Genomic DNA, 11710 nt, shown 5'->3' with positions numbered 1-11710 from the left:
AGGAGTTAATTTTTATAAGGCTCCAAACAACATCCAAGTTCTTGTTCCCAGTGTGCCGGCCCAATCAGAGCTGGTTCCTAAACACCTCATGACCAGATCTATTGCTACTGGTATCCCAGCGAATGACTTTTTTTTTTTTTTTTAAGAATCAAAGTTTTATTTACTATTAGAGATATTTAAAAATAAACATTATAATACGCTTGGATTTTTGGTGCGGAACGTAGAAAAATGCGTGCAGCTGTCCTTGGAACCCTCTAGCCATGGCCTGGAGGGGGCATGCGCAGGGGGAGGTGGACACATGGCAGGGACAGGAGGCTGGTAGTGGCCCCTTGGGAGGGTGGCTGGTCCCTACTCGGTGTACCACGTTCTCTTCTTCCTGTGGTTCTCGATGGCCCTTCGGAGCGCCTCGTCCTGGACCAGGTCAGTCATTTTCACGTCTGCGTGGCTGCAGCCGATTGTGGGGCAACAAGCCTTCTTCTTCTGCCTGTGCTTGGACTCAATCACGCGGACGATGGCTTCTTCCTCGTAGGTGTGACCACACACTTTATTTTTCACTGGCTTCTTCATTTCCAGCTGAGTGATGGGGCAGGTGAAGTTGGTCAGACTCTGGGTCACGATTATATCTTCGTCAATGTTTTCTATCCCATCATCAGCCTCTCTGTCGGTTTGCAGGCCATACTGCTTCCTTAGTTCTTTCAGCTGCTGTTTAAATTGCACGTATTTCTCATTTTTTTTGAAAGTCTGCATCAGAATTCTTATTCTGCAACGCCGTAAATTTCTTCTCCACTAATAATTTTAAATCTGGTACGTTGTGTGGACGTTCTTCTTTCACGTGATTTATTGTAGACTGAACGGCCTTTATGTAACGGTTTAGTTCTCGGTCCATTTTAGCAAATTCAACCATTGCCTTTTCCATACTATATTCACTGTTTACTTCAGTCTGGGTTTCCACGAGATCCAAGGCAACCCCAGAAGCAGCGTCCATTCCGCTGATACAGGCCTGGAAGTTCTTTAAAGTGGAGAGCGCCGACTCCACGCCGCTGAAGGAGATGAGGCCAGTGGAACCTGAACTTGAACGCCCAGGCATCTTGAAATTATAACCTGACGGCCCGCGGCCCCCGTCCGGCTGCACCTGACGCCCCACTTGCAGCCCAAGCCCTTCCTCAACCCGCCCGCTCGGCCGCGCCACAAATGCCAATTTTAATAGAGCCTTTGCTCTTAAACTTCTGATTGGCTTTTTCTCCTTCATCTCGTCTCATTTTGAATATCATCTGTGCAGTGAGGCCGTCTGCTCACAGTGGTTTTCCATTGCCAGCTAAAAATCCAAGACCGTTGTCACAGAGTTGATTCCAACTCACAGAGATCTTCTGGGCAGAGAAGAAACTCCTGAGTTTCTAAGGCAGTAATATTTATGGGTGGCCTTTTTATTTTATTAATAGTTGAGGTCTGAGTCTCTTATTTAAAGCAGCTGGAATCAGAAGTTCTTTCCAAACACTTTATCTTTCAGATCACTTGCTGTGTGCATCTGAGAGCTGGCATGGCAGAAGAACTGGTGCCTTTGAGTTGTGGTGTTGGGAAAGAGTACTAAACATCCCATAAACAGCCAAAAGAACAAACAAATGTGAAACACACACAGTCACAGTGCCTGTTGGAGGCAAAGATGATAACCTTCACCCCACATATTTCAGATACATTGCTAGGAGAGGCTCTTTACTGGAGAGGAACATCATGCTTGGAAAGGTGAAAAGTTGGGGAAGGAGAAGAACCTCAACAGGGCAGATTGACACAGTGATTACTACAATGGGCTCTAATGTGTAACAAAGTGTGAGGATGGTTCAGTTTTGTTGTTCATAGGGTTGCTATGAGTCATGTTGTTGTTGTTATGTGCCGTTGAATTGCTTGTGACTTATAGCGACCTTACGTAAAACAGCCCTAAACTCTGCTTTGTCCTGTGCCAATCACACTGCCTCTGATACACCCATCCCGATTACCCCAGTCACTGAATCAATCCACCTCAGAGAGGGTCTTCCCCTCCTGTGCTGTCCCTCCACCCTACCAAGCATGATGTCCCTCTCCAAGGACCTGTCTCTCCTTGCAACATGTCCAAAGTATGTCAGACGAAGCCCCAGAAACTTTGCCTCCAAGGAGCAGCCTGGTTTAACCCTCTCCAGGATGAATCTGTTTGTTTTCTTGGCAGTCCATGGTACATTCAAAACTCTTCTACAGCACCACATCATTCCTAGTCACTAGCCAACTCTCTGATGCATAACAAGTGATTGTAAAGACCATGGCCCGTATCAGATGCACCTTAGTCTCCAGGGTGACACCATTGCTCTTCTGTACCCTGGGGAGGTCCCTAACAGCAGACTTTCCCATCTCAATATATTTTTTTTTTTATTTCCTGGCTACTGGTGCCAAGAGTGTTGACTGTGGAGCCAAGCAGACTAAAGTTGTTAACAATCTCAATCTCTTCAACATCCATCCTGATGCTACCAGTTGGTCCAGTGGTGAGAATCTTTGCCTTTTTGACATTGAGCCTCAATCCATACTGAAGGCTGCAGTCGTTGACCCTCTGCAGCAAGCATTTCAGGTCCTCCTCACTTTCAGCAAGCAGGGTTGTGTCATCTTCATAGCGCAGATTGTTAACAGATCTTCCACCAATCCTGACGCCACACTTCTCCTCATAGAGTCCAACCTCTAGGATAATCTGTTCTGCATACAGGTTGAAAACATATGGCGATAGGACACATCACTGGCATACACCTTTCCTAATTTTGAACCATGCAGTGTTTCCTTGCTCTGTTCTGACGACTGCCTCTTGGTCCAGGTCTAGGTTTCGTATTAGAACGATCAAGTGTTCCGGGATTCCCATTCTTCTCAGAGTCAGCCACAGTTTGTTATGATCCACATGGTAAAATGCCTTTGCATAATCCATGAAACACAGATAGACATTCTTCTGGTATTCCCTGCTTTCAGCTAAAACACATCTAACATCAGCTACAATATGCCTAGGACCACGACCTCTTCTGGTAGTTCTCTGCTGATATGCTGTTCTAGTCATTTTTGGATAATCTTCAGGAGAATCTTGCTTTCATGTGATATAAATTATACTGTTCTATAGTTTCCACACTCTGTTGGGTCACCCTTCTTTGGAATGGGAACAAATGTAGATATCTTCCAGTCAGTTGGCCAAGTGGTTGTTCTCCAGATTTCTTGACACACCTTGGTGAGTACATCCAGGGCAGCAACTGTTAGCTGAAATACGTCAATTGGTAGACCATCTATTCCTGGGTCTTATCTTTTCCTATTTCCTTCAAAGCAGCTTGATCGTCTTCCTTCATCACCATAGGCTCTTGCTTGACTCAATAACACCTAACAAAAACAGTATTTATTGGACAGACTGCCCTATCTTTATCCTGTGGCATGGCTGGTGGTTTCAAATTGCTGACATTTTGCTTAGCAGTCAAGCACTTTGCATCAAGTCATTGCATCACCAGCTCTTTTTCTACCAAGTATATTTAACTGTATTTATTGCACAATCTCCTATCTGAAATTCACTTATTAATTCATTTTTCTATCCATTTCTTATCTCATTATATAAAAACACAACTTCTGTGAAAGACAGAGGCTTTATATTTCCAGCTAAATTTCAGTAGTTTAGGCATAGCCTAGTTCATTGTGTTGTTGTTGTTGTTATGCACCATCGAGTTGAATGCGATTCATAGAGACCTTTGTACACCAGCCGGAAACCCTTCCCTATCTTGTTCCAATCATACTGTCTCAGACACACCTCCTCCCATTACCCCAGTCACTGAATCAATCCATCTCATCAAGGGTCTTCCTCTCCTGTGCTGTCCCCTATCCTTCCCAACATGATGTCCCTCTCCAAGGACTGGTCCCTCCTTGTAACATGCCCAAAGTATGTCAGACTAAGCTTCAGAATCCTTGCTTCCAAGGAGCACCCTAGTTTCACCCTCTCCAGGACAAATTTGTTTGTTTTCTTTACAGCTCATGGTAAATTCAATACTCTTCTCCAGCACCACAGCTCAAAGGCATAAATCTTCTATCAGCCCTAGTCTTTGTGCAGCTCTCTGATGCATAGCAAGTCATTGCAAAGACTATGGCATGTATCAGGCACACTTTAGTCTCCAGACTGACATCATAGCTCTTCAGTTCTTTAGAGCTGTCTCTAACCACAGACTTCCCCATCGCAATACCTCTTTTAATTTCCTGGCTGCTGGTGCCAAGAGTGTTGACTGTGGAGCCAAGCAAACTAAAATGTTAACTATCTCAATCTCTTCACCATCCATCCTGATGCTGCCAACTGGCCCAGTAGTGAGAATCTTTGTTTGCTTGATGTTGAGCCTCAATCTGTACTGAAGACTGTAGTCCGTGACCTTAATACAGTCTGAGTGGATTAATGAATGTAGTGTAAGGAAATCATTGTTTTGTATGTTGTAATATTCATTAACAGTGGAACCAAGTCAGAGTTGACCCTCCAGCAGGAGCAGGAGGTTGGCCATCTATCTCTCTTGGAGCAGCTGGTAAGTTTGAACCCTTTCACTTTGAGTTGGCTATACAATCTCATACTATACCACTAGACCACAAGACTTTCTTTGATCCTCCAGCTGATTTTCAGAGGTAGTAAATTGCAGGAGAGAACATTTCCTTTCTTCTCCCTTGGATGACCTTGTGGATTCGAACCACTTACTTTTGCATTGACAGTGTAAGTCCTTGTTTTGTGTAGGTAGGTAAGATTTACTATGCTGGCAGAAGAAAACAGATAAAGAAATACCCTAAAAAAAGAAACATATAGCTACACACATAGTAACTGTTTTCAGCAGGTGATAGAAAAGCTTGCAAAAGAGGTACCAGTTGATAGAGATGACATCTTGTAACCATGGCACCGTGAGCACTGTTGATATAGTCACAGTGGACCTGCACCTAGGGCACTTATCAACAATACAAAGGTAAGGGCTAGGTACATAAATGGGAAAGCAAGATAGTATTATTTTAAATGCATAAATTCAAATATGCAAAATGCTGAAATAACAACATTGCATTTTCTGTAAAATATTTCTAACCTATTGCAACTATTGTAAATATGCAATTTCAGATACAATATGACATTTCTTGCAAATATTTTGAAGGATATTTTTTCTTCTATATAACCTTCCTTCTAGCACCATGGAAAGCTTCAGGATAAAAAGAGGACTGTGGTGATTTTCCTACTAATTAGTTGCTCTTATTAAAAAGAGCAAGATAATTGATTTTAGGATGCACTACCCCTTATTAAGACCTAATTAAGCTGTATATCAAAGACTAATTAAATGGCATTATTCCATCTCACTGATGAGTCTTGATGCTTGGTGAATAGATTTGGGTGGTAGATGAATACTCTTGGAATAGATTTCACAGCCAGACAGATAAATATAGACCAAGAAGCTGAGTAAAGGGAATTTTCGATTATCTAAACCTAACACATTTATTGGTATTTCTTCAGCCTGACAGTTTGGAATGCACAAAATGAAACATTTAAATACAAACTCAGCACTGTGGTAGGATAAGGAACAATGAAGATTGTCTTTGGAAAACTGAAAATTTAAAGGTGCCATCAATCCTTTTAGTCAAAGTTTGGAATGGAAAGTTGAAGAATGTTTCTTTTTCTTCTTCTTCTTTTTTTTTTTTTTTTTTTTTTTTTAGTGAAGGAGGGAGTGAGTCAAGCTAAAAAATCCTGAAAAATATCAGAGAACTGTTAAATTACACTAGCTAGACAAGGCTCTCTTCACACCTAAAATAATTTTGAAAGTTGCCATCACTATCTCTGTGAAAGTCCTCTGTAGAATAGACTATAAGGGAAAAGAAATAGGGAGTTGTGAGAGACTATTATCTTGGTAAAGAATTTGAATAGAGTAAGAGCCCTGTGCCCAAAGATTGATGGAACAGTGGCCCAGACAAATAGAAACTGCCCCTAAAAATATTTGGAGAGTAAGAGCTATTAATAAGATGAATGCTTTTTAGAATTTTATTCCTCAGCAGAAATGAATATTTTCAACAGCAAATCAATCTTTGATAAGTCAATATTTTATTTGACAAAGAAGATCATATACCAACATTTCAAATGTTATGTAAATCCATTCATTGCTTTGATCTCATCAAGCTAACCTTGTACGAGCAAGGCTGTGTCTTCAAGGGAGTGTCATTGTGACAACAGAAGCTCATCTTTCCATCTAATCTATGAGGTCATGATCTACTTGGATTATGGTGGACAGTCTCTCAAATTCTCTGGCACTTCATATTGCAAAAGCTTTTGAATAAATCACAAGATATTTGCAGAAAGTAATGATTTCACTATACAGCTGGGCCATATTTGATTGTCTTTAATAGTTACCTTCACTGGCAGTAAAATAATTTGCAAACAATAACATCAGTCATATGTCACTTTTGTACTCATTACTGGCTAAGGTATAACCCCTAGAACCAATAATCTATACTACTGAACATCTAAATTAAATGTCACTCTGTACTAAGTGCAGGTTATTCATTTGAAACTGAACTTTTACAAGTATACTGTGCATTTTGAATTATCTGAAGGACATCTACCCTTGAACTCTTTTTGTATTAATACACACAGAAGTGGAAATAACTGCAACATCACTAAGAAAGCTGTACAAATAAAGAACGGAAACCTCCATTACAGGAAAATGAGTAAACAATCTATTTTTATCTCTCTTTACAGAACTCGTGGTTGGGAGATAAAGGGTTGGACTGAAACATTTCAAGGTTGTCATCCTAGGTATTTTGCAAGATATAATAGTGTTTACAGTATTTTGATTGCTTTCTAGATGGATCGTCTATTTCATTTTTCATTTCATATAAAATATGAATGTTAAAATAATTTTGGATAATTATACCCTATACATAGCTGCTGAAAAACAATCAATTAGTGTCAGTTCTTTGTTTTGCATTCTGTGGTTGTTCTAATAGAGGTGGAGCACTGGGAGCACTGATGGCCTAGTGGGTAAGGAACTAAGCTGCCAGCTAATAGGAAGGCAGTTAATAGTCACAAGCTCCTCTGGAGGAGAAAGATGTGCATTCTCCTCCCATGTGATTTGTTGTTGTTATATGCCTTCGAGTCACAACCAACAACCTCTAAAATCCCACTGAAAGGTCAGCTATGAGTTGCTTCCCAGGAGTAGGCAAAAAGTGAGTCATGAGTCAACAATGAAAATGTTGTTGTTGCTACGTGCTCTAATCTAGTTCATTAAAAGTCATAGCTGCCCTGTGAATAGATCTGAACCTTGCTCTATCGTGAGCCATCCTCGCCCATGTTTACAGTCACTATGTCAATCCATCTTGTTGAGAGTTTTCTCTTTCTCGGACTCTCCTCCTTTCCCAGCATGATGTTTGTTTTTTCCAAGGACAGACCACTCCTGACAACATGTAAAATGAAGTTTCAGCACCCTTGTGTCTAAGGAACAACCTAGTTGCACATCCTCCAAAACAGATCTGTTTTTCCTGTTGGCAGTCCATGAAAAAATATTCAGTATTTTTCAATAATGCTGTTGTTATGAGGTGTCACTGTGTTAAGTACAATTCATAGCACCCCAATAAACAGTCGTTCTGAACCATGTTCTATCCTGTGTCATCTTCTTCATCTCTGACACACTTGAGCCCATTGCTGCAGTGACTGTGTCAATCCATCACACTGAGAATCGTCCTCTCCTCTTTCACTAGCCTTCCACCTTTTCAAGCATGATGTCCATTTCCAAGGAATAGTTCCTCCTAGAAACATGCACAAAGTATGTGAGACAAAGCTTTGCCATCCATACCTCTAAGGAGCATCTGGCTGCACTTTTTTTAACACCCTGTTTGTTCTTTTGACAGTCCATGGGATATTCAGTGCTCTTCTCCAACCACAACTCAAATTCATCAGTGCTTCTGTCAATCCCATTTGTTTTCCAGCTCTCAGATTCATAGCAACTGGTGGAAGAGATCATGGCCTAGATCAGGCACACCTTGACCTTCACACTGACATCATTGCCCCACAGTACTTTGAAGAAGTGTTTGACAGAGGAATTTCTCAATGCACTACATCTCCTGACTGCTGCTACTAAGGTTTTTTACTGTGGATCGTACAGTGAAACCATTGACAAAATTAATCTTTTCTCCATCTATGGTGACGTTGCTTATCCATCCAATAGTGCGAATTGATGTTGAGATGTCATACACAATTTAAAGACATGAGTATGTCTTTGGTTACCAAGTTTCTTCCTCACTGATTAACATTCAGATGCATAAGAAGTAATTGAGATAATATAGCTTGGAAGAAAAAAGGACTGTTATGTGTGGGAACCAAATCATAGCTAACCATCCAACAGGTTTTCAAAAGCTGAGCTGGCAGCGTAATTACTTACCATTGACCACCAAAGCTATCTAAGAAAGATGATGTTGTTGGTATTATTGTAGGTCATTAAGTCAGAAATGACCCACAGCTGATCCTCCAGGCAGATTTTTCAGAGGCAATGTAAGTAATCTCTTAGGCATTGTGTCTCTTTCCATTGCAATGGAAAAAAAAATATTTCATGAACTCAAATAACAAACCTATAAATTCACAAATCTAATCAATAACATTTATTACCTAGCATATTAAGACACATTCATCCTGGTTTTGAATGCTATAAAAAATATCTACGTTAGGAGAAACAGCAATTCATTATAGAAGATAATGTGGCTCTGATAGAAATTTTGCAGCAATCAGAAAATGAAGGGCACTTTGTGACAATCACGGCTAGCCAGTCCTCTGACAATTGGTTACAATCATTAAACTAAACATATCCTCATTTAATTGTCCAGGAAATGATTGTTGTATGTTAACCTTGAAACTCAGCACATTTAGAAAAAGTCTCAAGGTACTAAGGGAAGATGTCATTTGCACACAGTGCTTTAGTGCTAGAGACAGAGCAACTCCTTGCTTAGATGATGCTGAGCAAGTCAGAAGACATAACAGAAGGCGTTACAATTTCAACCTACACTTTTAAGCACAATGGAATTCCAGGGCATTAGGAATGGGTAGTGTGTCACATTCAAATTAGCTAATCAAAAATATGCTTTGGCTTAGGGAAATTGACATTCATTTACGAGCAATTCGGGATGGCTGCATGTCCAAATAACAATCAAAGTATAATGTGAATGATCTTCTCATTGCCACTGGCTTGTGTTTGGTGGCGGAGACAGATGAGAAGCCGATTTCTGCTTGGTTTTAGGGGTTTTCATTGCTTGTGCCAAGCCAATTGCCAACTCAGCAGATACAAAGGCTTATAAATATTACGGATAATTAACTTGGGGCTGGATGATCCCCTTTACCTGAAAGTAAATGTAACATGAATAAGGGAGATAAAAATAAGAAAAAAATGAAAGCTATGATATTATAAATATACTTTAAGTTTTCTGTTTTAATAGCTGGGTAAAACAATATCATTGATATTAAATGTGAAAGAAGCAAGTTTCAGGCACTGGTTCTTCTATAATGTCTTCCTCTTTTTGTCCTTAGTCTTTATTCTTTTTTTTTAATTTATCTTTCTGTTCTCAAACAATTAGATTCCTTACATGAAGATTAAGAAAGCTGGAAAAGAAATATGGCCCATTTTTTTTTTCAGACATTAATGTCCATTGCCTTCACGTCCACCCCCAGCAATCTCATTTGTGTCACAGTAAAACTGCCTCATAGGATTTTCAAGGGTTCATTTTCTTGGGAAAAAAGACTCCCAATGCTTCCTTCTGAGGGGCCTCTGCATGGTCTCAATCCTATCTTTTTTTATTAACACTTTAAGCAATTACTGCACTCAGGAATTCTTTTGTTATTAGGTGTCCACAAGGCAGCCATGACCCTTGGCAGACTTACATCAAGATCTCCACCCTGCTTGAGCCCATTGCTGTGATCACTGTGACATGCTGTCAGGTGCCATCATGTAGGCTGCAATCCATCATTGTCCTATGACCAACAGATCTAAGCCAATGTCCATTCCTGCATTATCCCCACAATCACAAGTTCACTGTTGCAGTCTCTGCGTCAATCCATCTTTCTGAGCGTCTGCATTTCTTTCTCTGACCTTCTACTTCCCAGCATGATGTGATCAGTAATCTTGAACTGAATGAATACAAAAAAGTGTTGTAACTAGTAATAAATATCAGGAAGTAAAGTTCTAAATCTGTTTAGATTTGTCTATGACTAGAGTATTTTCTTGGCTTACTGATAAGAAACTATACTGCAACCCCAAAGGCACTGGGTTCAAATCTACCAGCCTACTCTGTGGGAGAAGAAAGAATAATCTCTTCTGGTGCAATTACTATCTCTGAAAACTATTACTATCTCTGAAAACTCGCAAGAGGGTCAGCTATGTGTCAGTTCCAACTTGACAGTAAAAAAAATAATATGAAAAGCAGTATAAATGTAAAAGACTTAGTGATTTTCAAACGCTGCTTTTGTGAATGTGACCTTGCAAACAAGGGAGTGCTGATGGCCAAGTGATAAGGACCTAAGCTTCCAAGACAATGGCAAGGCATTTAAATTCACCAGCAACTCCATAATATGAGCAGTGTCTGAAAACTCACTGGGTGGTCAGCTATGAGTTGGTTCCAACTCAAAGGCACACAATAACAACAACAAACTAAAACAACTAATTTCAGACTGTTATTCACCACCTATATACACTTATACACTGGAACTGACTAACAAAAAGGTGCACACATTCAAAAGAAAAATATCATGTAACATTTGTATTTATTATATTTTTGGGAAAGATATAATCCTAAAATGACTCCCACAGTCTATTCCCCTTTATAATCTCTTCCCTTAATCCTTGATTATTTGCAAAGGCATTTGACTCTGTGGATTGCAACAAATTGTGGCCCACCTTGAAGAAAATGGTTGTCCCAGAACACTTGATTGTGCTTATGTGAAACCTATACTTGGACCCAGAAGCAGTCCTCAGAACAGAACAAGGAAACTCTGCATGGTTCAAAATCAGGAAAGCTCTGCACCAGGGATGCATTCTGTTTTTATACCTTTTCAATCTATATACAGAACAGATTCAGGATGCTGGGAAGAGATGTGGCATCAGGATTGGAGGAAGACTCATCAACAACCTATGTTATAAAGATGACAAAACCTTGCTTGCTGAAACAGAGGAGGATCTGAATTGAAGCTCAACATCAAGAAAACAAAGATTCTCACCATTGGGCCAATTGTTAGCACCATAATAGATAGAGAAAAGATTGGGGTTGTTAACAGTTACAGTTTGCTCAGCTTCACAAGCAACGCTCTTGGCACCAGCAGTCAGGAAATCAGAAGATGAATTGCATTGGGGAAATCTGCTGTCAGAGACCTCTCTAGAGTACTGAAATGCAATGATGTCAATCTAGAGATTATGGTACTCCTGAGACAGGTCATGGTCTTTGCAATTATTTGTTGTGCTTCATAGAGCTGAACAATAACTAGGTATGACAGAAGAAAACTCAATGCCTTTAAGTTGTGGTGCTTGCTGGAGAAGAGTCTTGAACTTACCAGGAACTGTCAATAAAACAAATAAACCTGTATTGGAAAGGGTGAAACCTGCAAATAGAGATACCATTCGACCAGGCAATTCCACTACTGGGAATATACCCCAAAGAGACCATAACTGACAGCCAAGCAGATATATGCATACGC

General features: G+C 40.2%; 1 pseudogene; it reads right to left on the bottom strand.

Annotated features, from left to right (window-relative positions):
• Positions 1 to 348: 348 nt before the first annotated feature.
• On the bottom strand, positions 349 to 1087 carry LOC102856282 (annotated as a pseudogene).
• Positions 1088 to 11710: the final 10623 nt, after the last annotated feature.

Source organism: Elephantulus edwardii, unplaced genomic scaffold (assembly GCF_000299155.1).
Source record: "Elephantulus edwardii isolate Elephantulus edwardi_28Jun2011 unplaced genomic scaffold, EleEdw1.0 scaffold00033, whole genome shotgun sequence".
NCBI classification, from domain to species: Eukaryota; Metazoa; Chordata; class Mammalia; order Macroscelidea; family Macroscelididae; genus Elephantulus; species Elephantulus edwardii.
The sequence above is the reverse complement of the archived record's forward strand: the minus strand, read 5'-3'. Positions and strand labels throughout refer to the sequence as shown.